We start from the raw sequence: 26,783 nt of genomic DNA, 5'->3' as shown, positions 1-26,783 counted from the left end.
TATTTCCATTCCCACAGCATCTCCCACTCGTGTGTGTGTGTGTGTGTGTGTGTGTGTGTGTGTGTGTGTGTGTGTGTGTGTGTGTGTGTGTGTGTGTGTGTGTGTGTGTGTGTGTGTGTGACTTCTCTGCTCAAAACTTTTCAACTAACTGGATAATAAAAGTGTTTCTACAATGTAGTCCCCGGGTCTCCCCACTCGTGTGTGTGTGTGACTTCTCTGCTCAAAACTTTTCAACTAACTGGATAATAAAAGTGTTTCTACAATGTAGCCCCAACCTGGACTTCTGCATTATTTTCTATTTTCCTTTAGGTATCCAATACTCTACAAATCTAACAGCTTCTGTGTATACCAAATGACCAGAACAAGCTAAATCCTAGAGTTCCTTCAAGGTTTAAGAGAGAAGCCAAACCTACCCATCTATCCTTTTCATGCAACGTATGTCTACTATTATTGTATCCCAGGGATACAGGGATAAATATGAAGTCTCTATCCTCAACAAATCCTTCTTAATAACCAGCAAGCAACTGGAAAAAAGAAATTGATCTCAACCTGACAAGAATGTGGTAACACGCACTGGTGAGTCAGGAGGCTGAGATTCTTGCTTTGGCTCTGTAACCTATGATCAAAGTGAAGTGATGTGAAGTTGCTTAGTCGTGTCCAACTCTTTGCCACCCCGTGGACTGTAGCCCACCAGGCTCCTCCGTCCATGGGATTCTCCAGGCAAGAATACTGGAGTGGATTGCCATTTCCAATCAGACATAATTGAATTCCAACTTCCTTTATGTACAACATGAGGGATTTAATTTGGACTGAATATCCTTTCCAGAGCTTAAAAGAACAAAACAAAAATTAAAGTTTGCATTCTTTAGATATGCAATTGTTTATTTTTTTTAAATTACACAGAAATTTAAAAAAAATTAAATTACACAGTATAGAAACTTTGTTAATATATTTTTATGTTTAAAATACTGCAAAATTTTCAATACTGAAATTAGAAAGCTCTGTTAAGAACTCTAGAGATCTATTAAGAACCGATGGCTATGACAGCTCTGACCCATCTTTAATTTTGGTTCCTGACCATTCTGGGCCTCTTACTAGTTTGGTTATTCCCTTCTGGCTTGTACTATGTTGCTGCAAAAGTAACTGCAGTTTTTCATTGTTGAACTTTGCTGTTTGGTATCAGAATATATTCTTTTTTTTTTTTTTTTCATTTATTTTTATTAGTTGGAGGCTAATTACTTTACAATATTATAGTGGTTTTTGCCATACATTGACATGAATCAGCCATGGATTTACATGTGTTCTCCCCATCCTGATCCCGCCTCCCACCTCCCTCTCCATCCCATCCCTCTGGGTCTTCCCAGTGCACCAGCCCTGAGCACTTGTCTCATGCATCCAACCTGGGCTGGGGATCTGTTTCACACTTGATAATACACGTTTCAATGCTGTTCTCTCAGATCATCCCACCCTCTCCTTCTCCCACAGTGTCCAAAAGTCTGTTCTGTACATCTGTGTCTCTTTTCCTGTCCTGCATATAGGGTTATCGTTACCATCTTTTTAAATTCCATATATATGTGTTAGTATACTGTATTGGTCTTTATCTTTCTGGCTTACTTCACTCTGTATGATGGGCTCCAGTTTCATCCATCTCATTAGAACTGATTCACATGTATTCTTTTTAATGGCTGAGTAATATTCCATGGTGTATATGTACCACAGCTTTCTTATCCATTTGTCTGCTGATGGGCATCTAGGTTGCTTCCATGTCCTGGCAATTATAAACAGTGCTGCGATGAACATTGGGGTACACGTGTCTCTTTCAGATCTGGTTTCCTCAGTGTGTATGCCCAGGAGTGGGATTGCTGGGTCATATGGCAGTTCTATTTCCAGTTTTTTAAGAAATCTCCACACTGTTCTCCATAGTGGCTGTACTAGTTTGCATTCCCACCAACAGTGTAAGAGGGTTCCCTTTTCTCCACACCCTCTCCAGCATTTATTGCTTGTAGACTTTTGGATAGCAGCCATTCTGACTGGCATGTAGTAGTACCTCATTGTGGTTTTGATTTGCATTTCTCTGATAATGAGTGATGCTGAGCATCTTTTCATGTTTGTTAGCCATCTGTATTTCTTCTTTGGAGAAATGTCTATTTAGTTCTTTGGCCCATTTTTTGATTGGGTCATTTATTTTTCTGGAATTGAGCTGCAGGAATTGCTTGTATATTTTTGAGATTAATCCTTTGTCTGTTGCTTCATTTGCTATTATTTTCTCCCATTCTGAAGGCTGTTGTTTCACTTTGCTTATAGTTTCCTTTATTGTGCAAAAGCTTTTAATTAGGTCCCATTGATACCGGAATACATTCTTAAATAAATGTGGTGATGTTATACATCATTTTAATGTGCATTTCACACTTTTCTTTTTTTGCTAATGACTTATTACTTGCTGTTTATATTTATTTTAAACTAGGGAAATGATGTTAAACAAAAAGCAAATTCGAGTGATTTTTAAATTTGAGCTCACTGGGTGATAAAGCAGGGAGACAACTTGCAACACTCACAATGCATTTGGCCCAGGAACTGCTAATGAACATACAATGCAGTGGTGGTTCAAGAAATTTTGCAAAGGAGACAAGCACCTTGAAGATGAGCACAGTGGCCGGCCATCAGAAGTTGACAATGACCAACTGAAAACAATCATAGAAGCTGACCCTCTTACAACTACACAAAAAGTTGCCAAAGAACTCAAAGTCGACCATTCTATAATCATTTGGCATTTGAAGAAAGTTGGAAAAGTGAAAAAGCTCGTTAAGTGGGTGCCTTATGAGCTGACCACAAATCAAAAAAAATCGATTTGAAGTGTCGTCTCCTCTTGTTTTATGAAACAATGAACAATTTCTCGATTGGATTGTGACATGTGACAAAAAGTGCATTTTACGCAGCCAGTAACGACCAGCTCAGTGGTTGGACCAAGAAGAAGCTCCAGAGCACTTCTCAAAGCCAAATTTGCACCAAAAAAAGTCATGGTCACTATCTGGTGGTCTGCTGCTGGTGTGATCCACTACAACTTTCTGAATCCTGGCAAAACCACTACATCTGAAGTATGCTCAACAAATCAAAGAGACGCACAGAAAACTGCAACACCTGCAGCTGCCACTGGTCAACATAAAGGGCCTAATTCTTCTCCATGACAATGCATGATGCAGGTCACACAACCAACACTTCAAAAGTTGAACGAACTGGGCTACGGAGTTGTGCCTCATCCACCACATTCACCTGATCTCTTGCCGACCGACTACCACTTCTTCAAGCATCTCGACACCTTATTGCAGGGAAAAAGCTTCCACAACCAGCAGGATGCAGAAAATGTTTTCCAAGAGTTCGTTGAATCCCAAAGCATGGATTTTTATGCTACAGGAATAAACAAATTTATTTCTTGTTGGCAAAAATGCGTTGATTGTAATTGTTCCCATTTTGATTAATAAAGATGTGTTTGAACTTAGTTATAATGATTTAAATTTCACAGTCCAGGGACTTCCTTGGTGGTCCAGTAGCTAAGATTCCCTGCTCTCAATGCAGGAGGCCTGGGTTCAATCCCTGGTCAGGGAACTAGATCCCACATGTCACAACTAAAGATCAAAGATCTTGAAAGCCGCAACTAAGACTTAGTGCAGCCAAATAAAAAAATTTTAAAAATTCAATTTGAAGCTACAACTACTTTTGTACCAAGCTAGTCACAGAATCTCCTTTAACTTTTTTTTTCTTTGCTGTCCACTGCAGAGAACTGGGATATCAGGGTTCCACTTCTCTATATATTCTCTTTAAGAACTGGACTTTACTTTTACCTTCTTCTCAGGGTATGAATGACCACTGTGTCTTTACCAAAAGTATTTTCTACCTCCCTTATACACCTATCATTTTCTATCATCTATTATGACTATTTACACTCATTCTATTGCCTTATTAGAGGATGCACGGTCCTTAAGAGCAAGGAATGTGATTCATCTCTATATAATGCTCCCCAGTACCTTGCACACAAGAGATGCAGTTTAGATCCCTCGGTCGGAAAGATCCCCTGGAGAAGGAAATGGCAACCCACTCCAGTATTCTTGCCTGGAAAATTCCATGGACAGATGAACCTGATGGGCTACAGTCCATGGTGTCTCAAAGAAGTCAGACACAACTGAGCGAGCGCATGTGCACACACGCACACGCACACACCACCCCCACACACACACTCCTATCCGCCCACCCCTGGCACACAGTAAGGGCTTAAAAGGTTACAGAAAAAGGCTGTCCAAGTTAAAAAGACCTTTTAGGATAAGCTTCAATAATCATAGCTATTAAGTGAAATCCTCTAGACATTTTTACCAAAATTCACTGTACATTAATACCCTGAGTTTTTTTAAAAATTAAACTCCAAATATTCTAACTAGAGGCTAAGCTAGTAGTTAAAAATACCTATTTGCAGAATATTCCCTTATGAATTAATGCTCATAATCATTTTAATTGTCACATGTCAATTGGCAAAAACAATTGACATACAGATGCTATAACTGCTTCTCATTTTTTGCTATTAAAACAGCACTCTCATGAACACTTCTGTTTATAAAGTTTCTCTGTATTGAGGATTTCCCCCCTGAGGATCCAGCTAAAAATTACAGGCCAAGGAATGTACATATTTTTATGTTCTTGATACATACTGCTAAAATGCACTAAAACGCACTTTAAAAGGACCATTCCAATTTACATTGATTAGGGTTGGTTTCAATGTGAGTCAAAAGTTAAGTATGTCTCAAGCCAATAATCATTTCATGCCAATTAAGTTTCACAATGCCAGCTTTCTTCAAAAAGAAAGACTATAACAGGTATAGCCTGAGACACTACATAAGCTTTGCTACCAATTCTCTCCTCACCTCCAACACATTTAGCTGTAAGCACATACAGAAAAGTAAAACAGAGAAGCTGAGGGAACATTTTATTTAATAACTTCAGTTATTGTTTCAAGCTCCTCCCAAACTAATTTCTTTAGAACTCAACAGGCTGTAATTCTCTTGTTTAAATTTTATTTATTTACCATCTTTGGCCCTGCTGGGCCTCCGTTGCTGTGCGGGTTTCTCTTTAGTTGCCCTCGCTGCAGTTCATGGGCTTCTCATCACAGGGGCTTTTCTTATTGTGAAGCGCGGTCCCTAGGCACACAGGCTTCAGCAGGTGCGGCATGTGGGCTCAGCAGTTGCGACACACTGGCTCAGTTGCTCAGAATCATGTGACATCGTCCTGGACCAGAGATCGAACCCATTGTCTCCTGCACTGGCAGGCAGATTCTTTACCACTGAGCCACCAGGGAGGCTCCTGTAATTCTCTCTTAAAACGAGCTGGCGCAAAGCCTAAGAATCTGTCTGCCAATGGAGGGGACACGGGTTTGATCCCTGGTCCGGGAAGACCTCTCACGTTGAAGAGCAACTAAGCATGTGCACCACAACTATTAAGCCTGTGCTCTAGAGCCCGCAAGCCACAACTACTGAAGCCTGCACACCGGAGAGCCTCTGCTCTGCAGCCAAAGAGGCCACCAGAGTGAGAAGATGGCACGCCACAAGAACAGCAGCCCTGCTGGCCACAACTAGAGAAAGCCTGAGCAAAGCAACGAAGACCCAGTGCAGTCAAATAAGTAAATAATTTTTAAAAAGGAACTTTCTTTTGAGAAGAGAACCCACTTCTCTCTATATTCCCTAGATCCAGTGCAGTACCTCAACATACAATAGAAAATATTTAAATGAACACTCTGTTCTCATGTCAATGATCACCTTTTACTTCATCTCTCTCTAGTTTTTAAGTATTGTTCTTTTCATTATTACTTTGTGTAAGGAATTATATATTTTCCTCAACAATCCTATGGGTATCATCATACCCAGAATCAGTTGAGAATATCAAGACTCTTTTAAAAAAGAATTATGTGGAAGACACTTCACACTAATTCAGGTACACAGGAAGTGCTCACGGAAGGTCAACTAAATCTGTAATCTCACCTAACTGGCTTGCTCCTCAGAATTTTGCTTTTACATTCAGATCCACTGACATCTGAGGTGACATGAGATGGCATTAGGGAAAATAGCTTCAATATGTAGAAAGTTTTAACTTCGGCACCCTCTAATCTCTCAGGACCAAAGTCACCACAAATCCCCTTCTCGGGCAGGCCCAACCAAGTTTGTCTTACTGAGAATCATCTCTGGTTCCAAGATGGTCTCTCCCTTCCTCCTCCCCCCAGAGCTAACTCCTCTTCCAGGAACTGCCCCCGGCAAGGATATAGCACAAATGCTACACTTAGTTTCATTAATTTATACAAGTATAACAGAAGGTGGCTCAGTAATAAAAAAAATCAACCTCCCATGCAGACCAGGGTTCCATACCTAGTTCAAGAAGGTCCCCTGGAGAAGGAAATGGCAACCCAGTCCAGTATTCTTGCCTGAAAAACCCAATGGACAGAGGAGCCTGGTATACCGGCTATAGTCCACAGGGAAGCAAAGAGTTGGAGAGGACTTAGCGACTCAACAACAGGAACAACAGACTGACAGCATTAGTAGGAGAAAGGCATTATTCATCATTAGGGCAAAAAATACCCTGAACTCCAGTCAATCTCTAAACAGCAAAACGCACAAGAGAGGTTAGAGGGAAGTGTGTGAACTGTTCAATATCCTTCTACTCCAGCCTTGGTCTAATTTCCTCCTTTCCCAAGTCAGTTGGTAATAGGATGTCAACATCACTTGGCAACCTACCTCTGAAATATTCTGATCCTTGATCTCTGGCTTAAGCGCAACTCAAGGAAGGTATCACAACCAGATATATCATTCAACTACTTGGAAAGGGACCGCGCAACCTGAGTTAATCACTCTAATGTAATCACTAGAGTGTTTTCCTAAGAAGTGTTTCCACATCTCATCTGTTTATAACTAACAAACACTGTAGGAGGTTGGGGCAAAATCTCAGTTGAAATCTAAGTACTCTCTAAATTTCACTTGGCTTGTTGGCTCTTGCTTGTTGAGGATACATTAAAAAAAAAAAGTATTTAATTGGAGGATAATTACAATATTTTAATGGTTTTTGCTATACATCAAATCAAACTGGCCACAGGCATATGTGTCCCTTCCCTTCTGAATCACCCTCACTCCCCACCCCACCCCACCAGGTTGTCACAGAGTTCTTGCTTTGGGTTCCCTGCGTCATACATCAAACTCCAACTGCCTATCTATTTTACATATGGTCATTTATGTTTCAATGCTATATTCTCAAATCACTCCACCCTCTCCTTCTCCCACTGAGTCCAAAAATCTGTTCTTTATGTCTGTCTCCTTTGCTGCCCTGCACACAGGATAGTTGGTACCATCTTTCTAGATTCCATATGTATGTGTTAATATGATATTTGTCTTTTTATCTCTGACTACTTCACTCTGTATAATAGGCTCTAGGTTCATCCATTTCATTGAAACTGACTCAAATGCATTCCTTTTTATAGCTGAGTAATATTCCACTGTATATGTACCATGACTTCCTTATCCATTCATCTGCCAATGAACATCTAGGTTGCTTCCATGTCCTAGCTATTGTAAATAGTGCCGCAATGAACACTGAGGTACATGCGTCTTTCTCAATTCTGGTTTCCTCACGGTATAAGCCCAGTAGAGGGATTGCTGGGTCATATCGTAGTTTTATTCCTAGTGAGGATGCATATTTTAACTTTTGTTTTCAGTTATTCCCAGAGAGAAACTTAGCAAAAAGCAGAGATCTCTGTTCTCTCCTTCCTGCAACACAGATAGCTTTGCTTTATACAATAAGCAATATGCCCTCTTTGGTAGCAGAAGGAGAAATGGAAAGTGAAGTCCTTTCAGGAAGTGAAAGGCTAGGCTTTCAACCTAGGCTCTAATCTGTAACTAAAGCTCTTATACTCAATCTTTATTATTTACATTTAATTACTGATTTACCAAATTAAATACCTGCAGACTCCACTTACTAAGCACCTATTCCTATGTAATAAGCACTGTAAGTAATAAAGCCCTCATTTTCACCACTGAGGAACCCAAGTATTCAAGAGGGTATGTACTCTTGTGTAAGAATATCCTTATTTAAGAATAATAAGTGGGACAGCCAAGATTGAAACCTGGAGTAACAATCTCCGAAGTCCAAGTTGTCTCCTATGCTATACTGCCCCCCATTATTTATTTAATTCATGTTAGAAAAACAAGAAGTTTTCAATAAATTCTCAATTTGGAAATTTTCAACAAAATTTTTGTTCAACTGAGAATAAAACATCTGGAATTTCTTCATTTTCACATTAAAGAAATGATAAATTGAACACAATATTTCAACCCCCTCGTTTTGCATAAAAGGAAACTAAGGCTTAGCAAAGTGAACAAGCTTTCACAAGTCACAGAGCATGAGAATGGCAGAACTATCCAGTCTTATTCCCAGTCTCTTCTTTCTTCACTGTATCTACAGGCAGCTAAGTAACAGCTCATAAATGTACATAAGATTATTTTCCTTTATGCCTAGCATCAACAAATAATCAGTATAGATTTGTTCTTTGAACATAGTTTGGTGTCAAGTAAGACTGGAAAATGCTGCTTATCAAATCTCCTTTCTGGAAATCCCCAATACATTTTTTAAAAGGCTTTGAAAACTCCTGCCTTCAGTTAAAAAGAAAAAAAAAACCTTTAACTTCACATAAAGGAAGTTTTTTTTTTTTTTAAAGAACTCAAACTAATATCCGTTTGAAGAGTTTTCCTACAGAACTGTTTGTGAACCACAGGTATAGACCAACAAGAGATGTCAAACTAATGTTCCACGTGAATCAAGAGCTAACCATACCCACATAGTAGCTTCTTAAACAAACCCACAATATTTATCCAAGCAATTAAGAGTAGGTGGAATAAGGGATGGAACTTTGTTGGAAATTTCACTCCAGTCTTCAACAATCCATTATCATCTAACTCTACCATTCACTAGGTTGGTGCCCTTAAACACTTCTGAGTTTCAGTTTCTTTACTGGTAAAATGTAAATAAAAATACTCATTAACTCACTGGGTTGTAAAGAGTAAGTGTACAGTGCTCAATTTAGCTATTATTTTTAAGATACATGAAGGAAACATTAAAAGTGAGAATGTTATCACGAACCTTTACTTAGCCTATGAGGACAAGAAAGACATTTGTACATCAATTAAGATAATCGTGTGGATTTTTCCCCTTCATTTTTTAATGTGAAGTATTACATGCATAGTTTCATCTATCAAACCACTTGTGCATTCCAGAGATATATCCCATTGGTCATGGTGTATACTCCTTTTAATATGCTGTTGAATTAAGTTTGGTAGTATTTGCTTGAGGATTTTTGTGTTAATGTTCCCAAGGGATATTGGTCTGTAGTTTTCTAGTAGTATTTGACTCTCAGGCTAATGCTGGCCTCAAAGAATGACTTAGAATGTGTTCCCTCCTTTTCAGTTTTTCAAATGTTTGGTACAATTCACCAGTGAAGCTACTGGGTCCAAGGCTTTTCTTTGTTGGGAGAGTTTTAACTATGGGTTCAATCTCCTTACTAGTTACAGGTCTATTCAGATTTTCTATTTATCTGTGACTTAGTCTTGGTAGGTTTTATATTTCTTGGAATTTGTCTATCTCATCTAAGTTATCTAATTTGTTGGCATTCAATTGTTCACAGTACTCACTTCAAAACATTTTTTTTTTTTAAACAGAATTGGTAATATCTCCATTTTCATTTCTTTTTTTTTTTTAAATTCTTTTGGCCGAGGGACATGTGGGATCCTAGTTTCCCAACCAGGGACTGAACTCACAACCCCTTCAGTGGAAGAGCAGAGCCCTAACCACCGAACCACTGGGGAAGTTCCCCCACTTTCCTTTCTGGTTTTAGTAATTTGAATCTTCTTTTTTCCTCAATTCCACCTAGCTAAAAAGTTTGTCAATTTTGTTGATTTCAAAGGGCCAACTTTTTATTTCACTGATTTTCAGTCTTATTTTTCTATTCTCTATGCTGTTTACCTAGGCTCTCTCCTTTATATTTCCTTCCTTCCACTAGCTCTGAGTTTAGTCTGTTCTTTCCCTTCTAGTTTCTTAAATTATAAAGTTAGGTTGTTGATTTGAAATCTTCTAGTACTTTGAAATCTTGTAGTACTGTACCGTGCTACATTGTATTTTGATTCTTGGCAGCATGCAGGATCTTAGTTCCCTGATCAGGGATTGAACCTGTGCCCCATGCACTGGAGCATGGCATCTTAACCACTGAACCACCAGGAAGACCTTTTATTATTACTTTTTACAAAGTTTGCTCTGCATTCAGTTATTCTTTTGATGAATTTGTAGGAGAGAAAGTGGTCTCCCCGTCCTACTCCTCCGCCATCTTGGCTCCTCCCCTCTATTATTACTTTTTAAAGTTTAAGACCTTCTGTGCTTTTAACATTCATGTTTAAAAGCTACAAACGCCCCGACCACCCCCCAAGCACTGTTTGCTGCATCCTGTAAGTTTTGGCACACTGTATTTTCATTCTCATTTATCTCGACATATTTTCTAATTTCCCTTGTGATTATTTCTTTCATCCATTGGTTAAGTGTGCTGTTTACATAAATTCATGAAATTTTCAATTTTATTTGTTATCAATTTCTATCTTAATCACATTGTGGTTTGAGAAACTACTTTGTATGATAGCTATCTATTAAAATCAATTGAGACACAACTTCTTATATACAGAAACCCTAAAGATCTCCCCAATCCCTGTTAGAACTAAAAAATGAATCAAACAAAGTAGCATGAACAAGTCAACATAGAAGTTTCAGTTGTATTTCTTTACACTAACAATGAATAAAGAGGGAAGTAAGAAAACAATTCCATCTATAATAGCATCAAAAAGAATAAAATACTTGGGAATTAACTGAGGAGGTAAAAGACTTATACAATTAAAACTACAAAACACTACTGAAAGAAATTAAAAGACCTACATAAATGGAAAGACACCCAGTGTTCATGGATTGGAAGACTTAATACTGTTAAAAGGTCAATACAACCCAAAGTCAGCTACAGATTCAAAGCAATCCCTGTCAAAATCTCAATGATCTTTTTTTTGGGTGCAAAAATAGAAAAACCAATACCCAAACTCATATGGAATCTCAAGGGACTCTGAAGAGCCAAAAATAATCTTGAAAAAGTAGAACAAAGATAGAGGACTCACACCTCCTGATTCCAAAACTTACTATAAAGTTACTGCAATCAAAATAGTGTGGTACAGACACAAAGACAGACATAAATATGCATTGTATGGTCTCTGGCCCCCAGTTCCTGACATAGAGTTTGTTGCAAATATGACAAGACTCTTGTTCTAACATTTAGTTTTTGATCCCAGTTCCTGACTCAGAGTGACCAAAGTGACCAGAGTGACCAAACTGTTGTAATTTCCTACGTGATAAGAACACTAGGAGCATCTTGTATTCTAGTATTTGTTTTTTTGACCCTGATTCCTGAGAGACATCCTAAATCCCTTGGAGTTTCATGGATGACAACATTGTATTTTGTTCTGATGAGGTGACTCTCGGATAGGGACTGGTCATCAGAAAAACCATGATTAGAAACTTCAATTTTCAGCCCCAGAACTTCCCTACCAGTACACTGGTTAAGAATCTGCAGGGAACTAAGATTCCATATGCAACTGATAAGCTTGGGTACACTAGCGCCTGCCCGCTGCAACAAGATCTGAGGCAGCCAGATACATAAATAATTTTTTAAAAAATTCTTAGCCCCACCCCCCAATCTCGAGAGAGGAGCTGGAAATGGAGTTAATAGTCAGTCGTGCCTAAGCAATAAAGCCTCCATAAATAATACCCTAACAGTATGAGATTCAGAGATGAAGCCATCTACATGCCAGGAGGAGGGTGCACCTCAGCTTCTCTGGGACAGACGCTGCCCTGCACTTGGGACCCTTCTGGACCTTGCCCTACATGTCTCTTTATCTGGTCATTTTTCTGTATCCTTTATTATATCTTTTGTAATAAATCAATAAACAAAAGTGAATCCCTGAGTTCTGTGAACCATTCTAGCAAATTATCAAACCCAAAATGGGGGTCATATGGACCCCAATTTATAGGTGGTAAGAAGTTCAGGTGACAATGGAAGTGAGGGTGGTCTTGTGGGGCTGAGCACTTAACTTGTGGGATCTGATGCCAACTTCAGGTAGACAGTGTCCAAAGTGAACTAAATTGAACCTGGGAGAACTATACTGCATGACGTGTGGAAACCCACACATCTGTTGAGAGCAAAGGAGAAACACAGGAGGTGCTTCTCCTACTCATTCACCTAACACCACGTGCTGAGCCGTGTCTGACTCTGCGACCCCATGGACTGGAGCCCCTAGGCTCCTCTCCTCTGTCCACAGAGATTCTCCAGGCAAGAATACTGGAGTGGGCTGCCATGCCCTCCTCCAGGGGATCTTCCCCTGGGATCGAATCCAAGTATCCTGCACTGCAGGCGGATTCTCTGCCATCTGAGCCACCAGGGAAACCCCCCTAACATCATATACAAAAATTAACTCAAAATGGATCCAAGACCCAAAAGTAAAACCTAAAGCTATAAAACACTTAGGAAAAAACATAAGCTAAAAACTTCCTGACACTGGATTTGGCAATGATTCTTCTTTCGTTTTTTTAAATTGGCTGCATGGCATGAAGGATCTTAGTTTCCCTGCGGCCCCTGATTTGGAAGTTCGGAGCCTTAACCACTGGACCACCAGGTAAGTCCTAGAAATGATTTCTTCAAAGTGACACCAAAGGCACAGGCAATAAAAGAAAAGAGACAAACTGGACTTCGAGACAATTTTTAAAATTTGTACAACAAAAGACATTATCCAGAGTAAAAAGACAACTCCAGAATGGGAGAATATATTTGTAAATTATGTATTTGATAAGGAATTAACATTCAGAATATAGAGAACTCTTAAAACAACAACAAAAACACAACTTGATTAGGCAAAGGACTTGACCAGACATTTTGGCAAAGAAGATACACAAATAACCAACAAAAACATGTAAAGATGTTCAGCATCACCAATCATTAGGGAAATGCAAATCAAAACTCTAAGGCACCACTTAACACCTGTTAGTATGGCTACTATTAAAAAAACAGGAAATGAAAAGTGCTGGCCAGGATGTGGTGAAACTAGAACCCTTGTGCACCACTGGTGTGAATGTAAAATGTTACAGCAACTGTGGAAAACAATGTGCAGCTCATCAATAAATCAAAAACAGAACTACTATATGACACAGCAATTTCACGTCTGCATGCATACCTAAAATACATGCAGTCTTGGAGAGATACCTGTACACCCATGTTCACAGCGGCACTGTTCACAGTAGGAAATAACCCAGTGTCCATTAACAGATAAGGCAAACAAGTAACATGTATGTATATGTAAAATGGAGTATTTTTCAGCCTTTAAAAAGAAGGAACTTTTGCAATATCCTACAACAAGGATGAACTTTCAGAATATTATGCTAAGAAAAACAAGCCAGTCATAAAAAGACAAATACTACATGATTCCACTTCTATGAAGTATTTGGAGTACTCAAAATCACAGAGAAAGACAGTAAACTGGTGGCTGTCCTGGGCTAGAGGAAGGGGGAAATGGGAGTTATTGCCTAATGGCTGTAATTTCATTTTCACAAGATGAAAAAAGAGTTATGAAGATGGATGAAAATGGTCACACAACATTATAGATGTATTTTTTATTACTAAATTGTATACTTAAAATTTCTAAGATAGTAAATTTTCTATGTATTTTACCATGTTTTAAAAATTGGAGGAAAAACACATTTTTAATATATTGTGAGATGAACTTGAACTTGATTAAAAGGTTCTGAAGTACTACAATCAGATTACTTTGTTTTCTAGGAATCAAATAAATCGATTTTTTTTTTTTTTTGGTTTTTCCCTTCCTCCTAAAAAAGGGATATTTAAAGCCGCAGGAATTGCTTTAACAAAAAGAGATAAACATCAGGAACAACTGCACTGGGATTTCCCTGATTAAATCCCTGGTTAATTCAGTGGTTAAGAATCCACCTTCTAACGCAGAAGACATAGGCTCGACTCCTGGTCAAGGAACTAAGATTCCACACGCCTTGGGAGATAAGACTGAGCACCACTAGAGAAGCCCACCACTACAATAAAACCCCTCCGGGAAGTGAAATTTCTTGTGAATTATTAAATTCACTCAGCAAATAATAACTGACATCATGTGGCAAGCACCACAAAGAAATCACAGTTCTGATCCCCAGTAACTTTGTGGAGTAAAAAGACTTGTAAATAATTAAATTATTATGACAATGACCATATACCAGTAGAAAACAAATCCAAGTGTTCCAAGGGACTCAGGATGATATCAAAGTTCTGAGCTGAAAACTAGTGGAAGGAGGTGTTTCAGGACAATAGAGGAGTATGCATGGAGGCACAGGGGAATGAGAAAGAATGTCATGTTAAGGAAACTAAGAAATATCACTGGAATAGAAATAGACAGGGTAGAATATTATAGAGTTGAACAGTGAAATAGAAGTCAGATCATGAGAAGCAAAGAAAGATTTCATGCTGCTTTAATCAATACAAAGCAAATGAAAACTCTTAAAGAGTGACACAATCAAATCTTTGCTAGAAAGATTATTCTGGAAAAACTAAGGCGGCTAAATTGAAGAGGAGAGAGACTTGAAACCAGGAGCACTGGTATAGTTACTGAAATAGTTCAAAGTATATTGAAATGTAAGTATAAACTAGGGTAGAGGCAATGCAGATAGAGTGGACGGTTAATTGAGTATGATGGATTTTTTGGTTTGATTTAACTCCACTGCAGACAGTGGTTATGGCCATGAAATTAAAATATCTTTGCTCCATGGAAGGAAACCTATGACAAACCTAGACAGTGTATTAAAAAGCAGAGACATTAAAAAAAAAAAGAAAAGAAAAAGCAGAGACATCACTTTACCGACCAAGGTCCGTCTAGCCAAAAATATGGTTTTTCCAGTAGTCATGTACAGATATGAGAGTTGGACCATAAAGAAAGCTGAGAGCTGAAGAATTGACGCTTTCAAACTGTGGTGCTGGAGAAGACCCTTGAGAGTCCCTTGGGCAGCAAGGAGATCAACCAGTCAATCCTAAAGGAAACCAACCCTGAAGAGTCACTGGAAGGACTGATGCTGAAGCTGAAGCTCCATACTGACACCTGATGCAAACTGCTGATTCACTGGAAAAGACTATGATGCTGGGAAAGAATGAAGGCAAAAGAAGAAAGGGGCAGCAGAGGATGAAATGGTTGGATAGCATCAGTGACTCAATGCACATGAGTTTAAGTAAACTCTGGGAAATGGTGGAGGACATGGGAGCTTGTTGTGCTACAATCTGTGGGGTTGCAAAGAGCTGGACATGACATATGGACTGAACAACAACATTCAACTCCAACAGGAATTTATAAACATTAATACATATACACATGCATACATACTGAAAAAAAAATTCCTCAGATACTTAGCATGAAAACATTTTTTCTTCTAAATTTATTCCAAGAAACTGACACTCTCATGAAATAAGAGTTTAATTAAAGACACACATACACAACTGGAAGCATTAACATCAAATCTTCAGTTTTATTACTTATTTTTTGCTATTCATTTTAAGAAAAAAATATAATATGGACAAATGGCCACTAAAATTTCCTCAATATATTAAAAGACCATCAACTGGCCCAAAAGAAAATTGACAAAATTAATCTTTACCAATATTCACCTCAAAGACAGGCAGGGTTTCCCCAGTGGCACAGCAGTAAGAAGTTGCCTACAATGCTAGAGACAAGTTTGATCCCTGGGTGGGGAAGATCCCCTGGCGAAGGAAACAGCAACCTACTTCAGTATTCTTGCCATGGAGAGAGGAGCCTGCAGGGTTATAGTCCATGGGATTGCGGAGTCAGACACGACTGAGCGCGCGCACGCACGCACGCGCACACACACACACACACAGATTTGCTTCTAAAAGAATATCTGCAGTACAGATAATTTGAATTTATACTGCTCTGCCAATTACACAAATGTTATTCCTGAAAACACTTAGAGGAATGTATAAACAAACACTGATGGCCAGCTCATTCTGAAGAAACAACCCCAAACTTGAATCAACTTGATTACAAATGCCTGTAATTGTTACATAAAGATGTAACAAACAAAAGCCCAACAAGAACTACTGAATCAGTCTGTCCAAAAGCTTCCAAGACAATAATTGTGTTCTTGAATAACAACACTCAACAACACAAAGATGTTAATCACATCCCCTCAAATTCCTTTATAAATTTAATAAAATTTCAATTTTATGAAGCTGATTATAAAGTTCGTTTGGAATAGTAGGTAAACAAGAAAATCTGTGAAAATCCTGAAAAAGAGCAACAAAGAGACCACCTCTTCAGATTAAAATATATTATCTGTCATTGTTCAGTCGCTCAGTCATGTCTGACTCTTTGTGACCCTATGAAATGCAGCATACCAGGCTTCCCTGTCCTCCACTATCTCCCTGAGTTTGCTCGATACAATTATGAGTAGTATGTGTAAGATGAATGGAACAGAAAAGAGAGTTAAGGAACTGACTTAACTGCATACAGAATTTTGTACTGAGAAAAGTATTTCAAAACAAAGAGCAAAGGAAAGTTAAAAAACAAAAACAAAGAAAACCCCTTGTAGACCCTATTTCTTGCTTAACGTTCACAGGAAAACTGTACAGAAGTGCGGAGAGCTCGTACACCCCCTTCCCGACACCCACGTCCCTGTCACTGACGTCTTGCAGTGTTGGGCACATGTTGTAACTGCATCACTACTGACTAAAGCCCACAGTTTACATTAGGGTTCACCCTTTGTCGTACACTCTGTGGGTCTTGGGAAATACATAATGTCATGTATCTATCATCATGGTGCCATAAAGAAGAGTTCCATTGCCCTGAAAGTTCCATGCTCCATTTGTTCTCTCCCCTCTAACCCCCATCCCTGGCAACCACTGAGCGTTACACTACCTCTATAGTTTTGCCTTTTTCAGAAAGGTATATAGTTGGAGTCAGGTTTTTTCTGACTGGAAACCAGTCAGACTGGTTTCTTTCACTTAGCAATATTCATCTAAGGTTCCTCTGTGTCTTTTCATGACTTGAGAACTCATTTCCCCCCCACCCCCACAGAATAATATTCTATTGTACGAATGTACCAGTTTGTTTATTCATTTATATACTGAAGGACACCTTTGTTTCTTCCACCTTTTTGGCAACTGTGAATACGGCTGCTATAAACATCTGTGTGCAGGTGTCTGTGTGGACATAAGGTATTTTTATTTTACTTGTATTTTACTTGTATTTAATTTTACTTGTACCTAACCTGGATCATATGGTTAAGACTATGTTTACTTCTTATTTTTTGGCTGTACAGCTTGTGGGATCCTCATTCCCTGACCAGGTATTGAAGCCAGGCTGTTGGCAGTGAGAGCTCAGAGTCCTAATCACTAGACCACCAGGAATTCCCTAAGACTATGTTTACTTTTTTAAGAAACTGCATAACTGTTCCAAAGTAGCTGTACTATTTTGTATTCTCACTAGTAATGGATGAGTTTCTGTTGTTCCATATCCTTGCATTTGGTGTTTTAGGTTTTAGCCATTCTAACAGTTTATGGGGGTTATCTCATTGTTTTAGTTTGCAATTCCTCAAATGATACTTCATCTTTTCATGTTTCTTTATCATCTCCTGTATATTTCTTCAGTGGTGCGGTATCAGTTCAGATCTTTTGCCCACTTTTTAACTGAGTTGCTTCTATTTTTTTGTTGTTGTTGTTGTTATTAATATTTATTTTATTATTTATTTATTTATTAATTAGTTGGAGGCTAATTACTTCACAACATTTCAGTGGGTTTTGTCATACATTGATATGAATCAGCCATAGAGTTACACGTATTCCCCATCCCGATCCCCCCCGAGTTGCTTCTTTACTGCTCTATTTTAAGAGCCTAACCATACAATTGTTTAGGAGAAAACACAAGTGAATTCTTCTACTGCCTAAGTGTGGGGAAGTCTTTAACCATGACTCAAAATTCATAAGCAATAAAGGAAAAGATTTTGCATTACAAATAAAATTCTGAGTGTGTAAAAAAAACACAAAAACCCACAACATGAGTGTGGACAAAAAAACAGCATCATACAAAATGAAAAGAGCTGAGAATGACATCTGCAACTTATTTAACAGATGAAGAGTTAATATCCCTAATGTATACATTTAAAAAAAAAATACAGAAGAAAAAGGATGGGACTTCTCTGGTGATCCAGTGATTGCGGCTCTGTGCTTCCACTGCCGGGTGCATGGGTTCAATCCCTGGTCAGGGAACTGGAATCCCACATACTTCAAAGTGAGGCCAAAAAAGAAAAAAAAAAAAACCAGAAAAGGATAACTTGCTACAAGAGTGGATAAGTGGACTATTCATAGAAAGATAAACTCAAATGGTCCTTAAAAATATAAAAGTTGATCAACCTCACTTATAAAGGAAAAGTAGATTAAAAACTACACTAAATTTGACAACATCCTCTTGTTAGTGAGGTTGTTGGGCCCCTCAAACATGGCTAGTGGGAACATAAAATGGTACAGTCCTCAAAAGGAAAATTTGGCAATATCTAGCAATATTACATATTTATATGTATATATATGCATTTAACCCTTTGACCCAGAAACACTAGCAAAAAATAGAATGTTAGTGCACAAGGCTACTTACCACTATGTTATTTATTATAGCAAATGAGAAATAACCCAAATATCCATCAATAAGGGGCTAAATTATGGTATGTATACAATAGAGTATTACACAGCTATAAATATCAGAGAGAATTTCCTACATTGCCATGCAGTGATCATAAGAAAATAATAAGTATAAAAGGTAGAGAAAAGTGTGCAATAAACATCACCATTTATCTTTTTTAAAAGGGGAGAGTCACAAATATATTTACTTAATACTTATATTTTTAAATGAAAGGGTTCTTTATTTTTTTTAATTCTAAGCTTATATAGGAGTAGGAGAAGGCAGGGAACAGAACAGAGTATAAGGGAGAGTAACAGGAGTTAGATTTCTTTAAATATACTGCTACACGTAGATTTGACTTTGGAATCATATAGCTGTTTTATAAAACAAAATTTAAAAAACAGCAGCAGCAACAATCCCTAAACATCACAAGTAAAAATCAATGTAGAGACAGTAGCATAACAACTCAAAACTATCCCACATGACCTGAAAACACAGTAAAATTGGCTTCCCTGGTGGCCCAGGGGTAAACAATCTGCCTGCCAGTTCAGGAGATGCTGGTTCAATCCCTGGGTCAGGAAGATCCCTTGGAGGAGGAAACTGCAACCTACTCCAGTATTCTTGCCTGGAAAATTCCGTGGACAGAGGAGCCTGGCGAGTGGGCTGCACTGACAGAGGAGTCAGTTGCATGTGCATGCCCGGTTATGTCCGTCTCGCTGCAGACATAACGAGCTGGACACAACAGCATGCACACGACACTGACTATACATTCTACAATAAAAAGGCTTAAATTGTTTTAAATAATCATACTGTTGTTACTAGTAAGGGTATTATTTTGAGACACTTAAAGTGATGACTATGTGATAAAGCAAATGAATCATCATGTTAACCTCATTAAGAACCACATTTTTTGGTATAGAGAAAGGAGAGGTGAAACATAGTGCAGAATTTTAACTAGCAGTCCTGAATTTGAATAGGAAATATAAAACTGTTTCATCATGAATTAAATAAATACAATTATATGTGTGTGTCTGTTATATATGTATTTCCTAGTTCTATGAACTAAAAAGTTCTAGGCCAACCCAAGAGCAATGAGCCAAGGCGCACACACATTTCCTGGAGAAATAGTTAATTCAAGATTTAGATAGAAAATGCACAAGATGAGTCAAACAGCTTACAACATCAGAAAGCTAAAAAGCTATCAAAGGCTACTGGTGCCATGAAAATATAATAAAAGTCTTTAGGAACAAAAACACAAGGCTCTTACAAACTCAAAAGGGAAATATTTTTCTATGATTCTGAAAAAATAAAATTGTGTATCTATTAGGTTTTCCTTAAAAAAAAAAAAAAAGTCATCAGGAACCAACCTAAGAAGACTCACAATTGTCAAAGATGGCCCAATCTAAGCATCAATATGCACAATGGCATGAAATGTACAACATTAAATATGTTTACATCTGTGACTTCATTGCAAATTTTAAAAATTTACAATTCAAATTTTAAAAATCTGGCTGGTTACTTTCTAGGATGCTGGAATCAACCCATTATTTTAAACAGTAATAACTGAAAGGATTAAATGTTTACCTTGCCTTTATTATACATACTGTGTCTGTGCCTAGTCATGTCTGACTCTGCAATCCCATGGACTGTAGTCTACTAGGCTCCTCTGTCTCTTGGATTTTCCAGGCAAGAATATTGGAGTCCGTTGCCATTTCCTCCTCCAGGGAATCTTCCCAACCCAGGGTTTGAACCCAGGTCTCCCACACTGCAGGGAGATTGTTTACCAGCTGGGCTACCAGGGAAGCCCTATACATACTATACATACTATAACTTAGTGTAACTAAATAGGTGAGCCAACATACATCTTTACAGAAGACTCCCTATTAACAAAGAAAGAAAGAAAGAATCAAAATGTCATCATATTGCATGTGAAAAGACTAGGTAAAAGCTAATGAAATACAATGTATTAATATTAAACTTATAGAAAATGTATCCAAGGATACTAAAACTATAAGCTAAACTTGAATTTTCAAGTGAAAAAACTTCACAAAGTTTAATTAACACTTTTAATTCCCAAATAAGAGTTAATTCTGTATATGTGAAAAATACCAGACAAGTCTTCTGTTTAAAATACTTTCTGTATGTATTCTTTTTGAAGAGGGCTTGCACTCCTTCAAGTATATGTTAGGCTACTTGATAAGTGTTTATCTTCTAATTCCAATTTTTAAAAAGGACACATACTTGCAAATTCTCAATTCTACTCTTTTATCAAATATTCCCTGGAAAAATACAGAAATGTAAAAAAAAAAAACGTGCAAAACTGAACAATCTCCCAAACAGCCTCTTTTTTGGATAGAGCCCTAGTATTTATCAGGTACTTTACATGCACTATCTCATATAACCCTTTAAGAACCCAAGACACCCTTTCATGATAAAAATTTAACTGGGAATAGAAGGGAACTTTCTCACACTGATCCAAGAAACATTCACAGCTGACATAGACACAGAGAACAGACTTATGGACAAGGTGGGTGAGAGGGGAGGAGGAAAGAGAAGGTGGACTGTATGGAGACAGTAACATGGAAACACGTATCACCATATGCAAAACAGACAGCCAATGGGAACTCAAACCAGGTCTCTGTAACAACCTGGAAGGGTGGGGTGGGGAGGGAGTGGGAGGGAGGTTCAAAATGCAGGGGACATAGGTATACCTATGGCTGATTCATGTTGATGTTTCGCAGAAACCAAAATAATACTATAAAGCAATCATCCTTCAGTTAAAAATAAATAAATTAAAAAAAATACAGCTAGTATAATAATGGTCAAAGACTAAATGATTTCATCCTAAGATTACGACAAGACAAAGATGTTTGCTCTGGCCATCTTTATTCTACATTATATTAAAACATTTAAGCAAGAAGGGGGGGGAAAGGCACCCGGATTGGAAAATAAGAATTAAAACTATTCACAGATAACATAATCTTATATATAGAAAAAACTAAAAAATTTTAAAAAAATGAATAGAGAACTAAAAATGAGTTCAACCAAGTTGAACAATACAAAATCAGTACACAAAAATCAGTTATATTTCTATATTTCTATACACTAGTAATGACTCTGAAAATAAAATTAAGAGACCATTTCCGTTCCCAGTATCATTAGAAAGAATAAAATATGTAGGAATAAATTTAATAAAAAGAAGTGTAAGATTCGTACACAGAAAACTACAAAAATCGAGAGAAACTAAAGATGACTTAAATAAATGGAAAGACTCATATTCCTGGACTGAAAGATTTAGTGTTAAGATAGCAATGCTCCCCATATTGATCTAGCGTAAACAGCAATTCCTATCAAAGCCCCAGCTGGTAATTCCTATCAAAGTCCCAGCTACCTTTTTTTGCAGAAATTGACACAAGTGATGCTACAATTTATTTGGAAATAAAAAGGATCCAGAATAGCTAAAACACTTCTGAAAAACAACAATGTTGGAGGACTCCTACTTTCTGACTTCCACTTATTACACAACTGCAATAGTCAAAGACAGTGTAGTAATAGCATAAGGATAGATACAGACCAATGGAATAGAAATCAGAGTCCAGAAATAAATTCTTAGTTATGGTCAACTGATTTTAAACAAGGGTTCCAAGCTTATTCAATAGAGAAAGAATAATCTTTTCAAGAAATGGTGTTGGGAAAACTGGATATCCACATCCAAAAGAACGAAGTTAGACCCCTATCTAAAATTCATTAACTAAAAATGAATCAGACCTTATACATAAGAGCTAAAACTACAAAAGTCTTAGAAGAAAACAGGTGTAAATCTTTGTAGCCCTGGATTACACCATGGTTGCTTAGATATGACTGCCAAAGGACAAGCAACAAAAGATAAAGCAAGTAAACTGGACTTCATCAAATTAAAAAACTTCCGAGACACCACTAAGTGAAAAGACAACTCACAAAATGAGAGTAAATATTTTGCCAATGATATATCTGAAAAGGACTTGTACTCAGGATACATAAAGAACACTTACTACTCAACAACAAGAGAAATAGCCCAATTAAAAAATGGGCAAAGGACAAAAATAAACCCACTCACCTACAGTCAATTAATGACAAAGGAGGCAAAAATATGTAACGGAGAAAAGACACCCTTCAACAAGTGGTACTGGAAAAGCTGGACAGTACAATGAAATCAGAAACACTCCCTCACACCATACACAAAAATAAAAATGGTTTAAAGACCTAAATATAACACACCAAGCCATAAAATTGCTAGAAGAGAACAAAGGCAAAAATACTTGGGACATAAATCATAGCAATGTTTTCTTAGATCAGTGTTCCAAGGCAAAAGAAATAAAAGCAAAAATAAACAAATGGGACCTAATCAAAGGTGAAGGCTTTTGCACAGCAAAAGAAAGCATCAAAAAAGAAAAAAAAAAGGCAACCTAAAGGAATGGCAGAAAATATTTGCAAATGATGCAACCAACAAAGGTTTAATATCCAAAATATTACAAACATCTCATACAACTCACCATCAAAAAAACCCCAAATAATGGAATCAAAAAATGGGCAGAAGACTGAAACAGACATTTCTCCAGAGACACACAGATGGCCAATAGGCACATGAAAAGATGATCAACATCACTAGCTATTAGAGAAATGCAAAGTCTAAACCACAATGAGTTATCACTTCACACCTCTCAGAATGGCTATCACAAAAACACCACAAATTACAAATGCTGGCAAGGACATAGAGAAAAGGGTAACCTTGTACACCATTGGTGGGAAAGTAAATTGGTGTAGCCACTGTGTAAAACAGTATGGAGGTTTCTCAAAAAACTAAAAACAAAACTACCATATGACCCAGCAATTCCACTCCTGGCTATATACCTGAAAAACACAAAAAAAGAAAGGTCAAAATTTGGACTCCCCTGGTGGTCCAGTGGTAAAGAATCCACCTACCAATGCAGGTTTGATCCTTGGTCCTGGAAGATTCCACATGCTGCAGGGCAACTAAGCTCATGTGTCATAATTACTGAGCCCAAACACCCTAAAGTCTGTGCTCTGCAACAAGATAAGCCACGGCAATGAGAAGCCAATACACTGCAACCAGATAGTAGACCCTTAGTTGCTTGGCAACTAGGGAAAGCCCAGTGCAGCAACTAAGACCCAACACAATCAAAATAATTAATTAATTTAAAAATTTTGATCTATTAAAAAAGGTTAAAAATAAATAAATAAATAAATAAGGTGACACTTTGCCATTTGCAGCAACATGGAGAAGCTGGGAGGGTATTATGTTAAGCCAAGTAAGTCAAAGAGAGAAAGACAAATACTATACAGTATCACTTACATGTGGAATCGAAAAAATACTATAAACTAGTGAATATAACACAAAAAGAAGCAGACTCACAGATACAGAGAGAAAACTAGTGACTACTGGTGGGGAGAAGGAAGATGGGAGGAATGATATAAGGACAGGGGATTAAGAAGTACGAAAAAACTATGTGTAAAATAAGCTACAAGGACATACCATACAACACAGGGAATAAAGCCAATATTTTATAATAGCTATTAAATGGAGTATAACTTTTAAAACTTGCAAATCACTATATTGAATACCTGTAGCTTATGTAATATTGTACACCAACTACACTTCAGCTACAGTGTGTACACACACATACACACATATGTACAATGAAATATTACTCAGCCATAAAAAAGAATGAAATATTGCTATTTACAGCGACATGGATGGGCCTGGAAAACATCATACCAAGTAAGACAGAAAATCAATCTGATTTCGGTGTTGACCATCCGGTGATGTCCATGTGTAGAGTCTTCTCTTGTGTTGTTGGAAGAGGGTGTTTGCTATGACCAGTGCGTTCTCTTGGCAAAACTCTATTAGCCTTTGCCCTGCTTCATTCTGTACTCCAAGGTCAAATTTGCCTGTTACTCCAGATGTTTCTTGACTTCCTACTTTTGCATTCCAGTCCCCTTTAACGAAAAGGAATCTTTTTTGGGTGTTAGTTCTAGAAGGTCTCGTAGGTCTTCATAGAACTGTTCAACTTCAGCTTCTTCAGCATTACTGGTCGGGGCATAAACTTGGATTACCATGATACTGAATGGTTTGCCTTGGAAACAACACAGATCATTCTGTCCTTTTTGAGATTGCATCCAAGTACTGCATTTCGAACTATGCTGACTATGAGGGCTCCTCCATTTCTTCTAAGGGATTCTTGCCCACAGTAGTAGATATAATGGTTGTCTGAGTTAAATTCACCCATTCCAGTCCATTTTCGTTCACTGATTCCTAAAATATTGACGTTCACGCTTGCCATCTCCTGTTTGACCACTTCCAATTTGCCTTGATTCATGGACCTAACATTCCAGGTTCCTATGCAGTATTGCTCTTTAGAGCATTGAATCTTGCTTCCATCACCAGTTACATCCACAACTGGGTGTTGTTTTTGCTTTGGCTCCGTCTCTTCATTCTTTCTGGAGTTATTTCTCCACTGATCTCCAGTAGCATATTGGGCACCTACTGACCTGGGGAGTTCATCTTTCAATATCCTATCTTTTTGACTTTTCATACTGTTCATGGGGTTCTTAAGGCAGGAATACTGAAGTGGTTTGCCATTCCCTGCTCCAGTGGACCACATTTTGTAGAACTCTCCATCAAGACCCATCCATCTTAGGTGGCCCTACATGGCATGGCTTAGTTTCACTGAGTTAGACAAGGCTATGGTCCATGTGATTAGATAGTTTTCTGTGATTGTGGTTTCCAGTCTGTCTGCCCTCTGATGGAGAAGGATAAGAGGCTTACGGAAGCTTCCTGATGGGAGAGACTGACTGAGGGGGAAACTGGGTCTTAGTTCTAAAGGGCACTCAGTAAATCTTTAATCTAATTTTCTGTTGATGGGTGGAGCTGTATTCCCTCCCTGCTATTTACCTGGGGCCAAACTATAGTGGAGGTAATGAAGGTAATGAGGACCTCCCTCAAAAGATCCCATGCATGTACTACTACACTCAATGCTCCCAACCCTGCAGCAGGCCACCACCAACCCACGCCTCCGCCGGAGACTCCCAGACACCCACAGGCAAGTCCAAGACAGTCTCCTGTGGGGTCACTGCTCCTTTCTCCTGGGTCTCGGTGCACGAGGTTCTGTTTACCCTCCAACAGTCTATTTCCCAGTCCTGTGTAAGTTCTGGTAGCTCTACGGTGGGGTTAATAGTGACCTCCTCCAAGAGGACTTATGCCATACCCACACCCAGACCCCTTTCCCTGCGGCAGTCCACTGCTGACCCACACGTCCACAGGAGATGCTCAAACACAGTTCTATCTCAGTCTCTGTGGGGTGCTTGGGATCTGGTGCACACAAGGTTTGTTTGAGCCTTCTAGGAGTCTCTGGCGGGAATGGGACTTGATTCTAAACGTGAATTCGCCCCTCCTACCATCTTGCTGGGGCTTCTCTTTTGCCCTTGGGTGTGGGGTATCTCCTTACAGCCACTCCAGCACCTACCATCTTACTGGGGTTTCTCTGACCTTGGACATGGGGTATCTCCACATGGCCGGAAGGACTGATCACTGAAAGGACTGATCACTGATTACTGTTCATTGGAAGGACTGATGTTGAAGCTGAAACGCCAATACTTTGGCCACCTGAAGTGAAGAACTGACTCATTTGAAAAGACCCTGATGCTAGGCAAGATTGAAGGCGGGAGGAGAAGGGGACGACAGAGGATGAGATGGTTGGATGGTATCACCGATTCAATGGACAGGAGTTTGGTTAAACTCCGGGAGTTGGTGATGGGTCTCGCGCTCTCTCCCGCATGCGTATGCTCCTCTCTCTCCCTCGCATGCGTAAGCTCTTTCTCTCTACCCACGCCCCCCACCCCGCACTGGCATGCTCCTCCACCCTATTCTCTTCTTCAAGGATGGATTCTCTTGCT

The 26,783-nt window shown here is 38.5% G+C and overlaps 1 protein-coding gene across 1 annotated transcript in view; it reads right to left on the bottom strand.

Annotated features, from left to right (window-relative positions):
• FAF2 (Fas associated factor family member 2) overlaps nucleotides 1-26,783 on the bottom strand; it is a 61,926-nt gene that overhangs the window by 26,861 nt on the left and 8,282 nt on the right. The gene's annotated exons all lie outside the window — the stretch shown is intronic.

Source organism: Cervus elaphus, chromosome 9 (genome assembly GCF_910594005.1).
Source record: "Cervus elaphus chromosome 9, mCerEla1.1, whole genome shotgun sequence".
Taxonomy (NCBI): Eukaryota; Metazoa; Chordata; class Mammalia; order Artiodactyla; family Cervidae; genus Cervus; species Cervus elaphus.
This window is presented reverse-complemented; position numbering and strand designations above follow the sequence as displayed.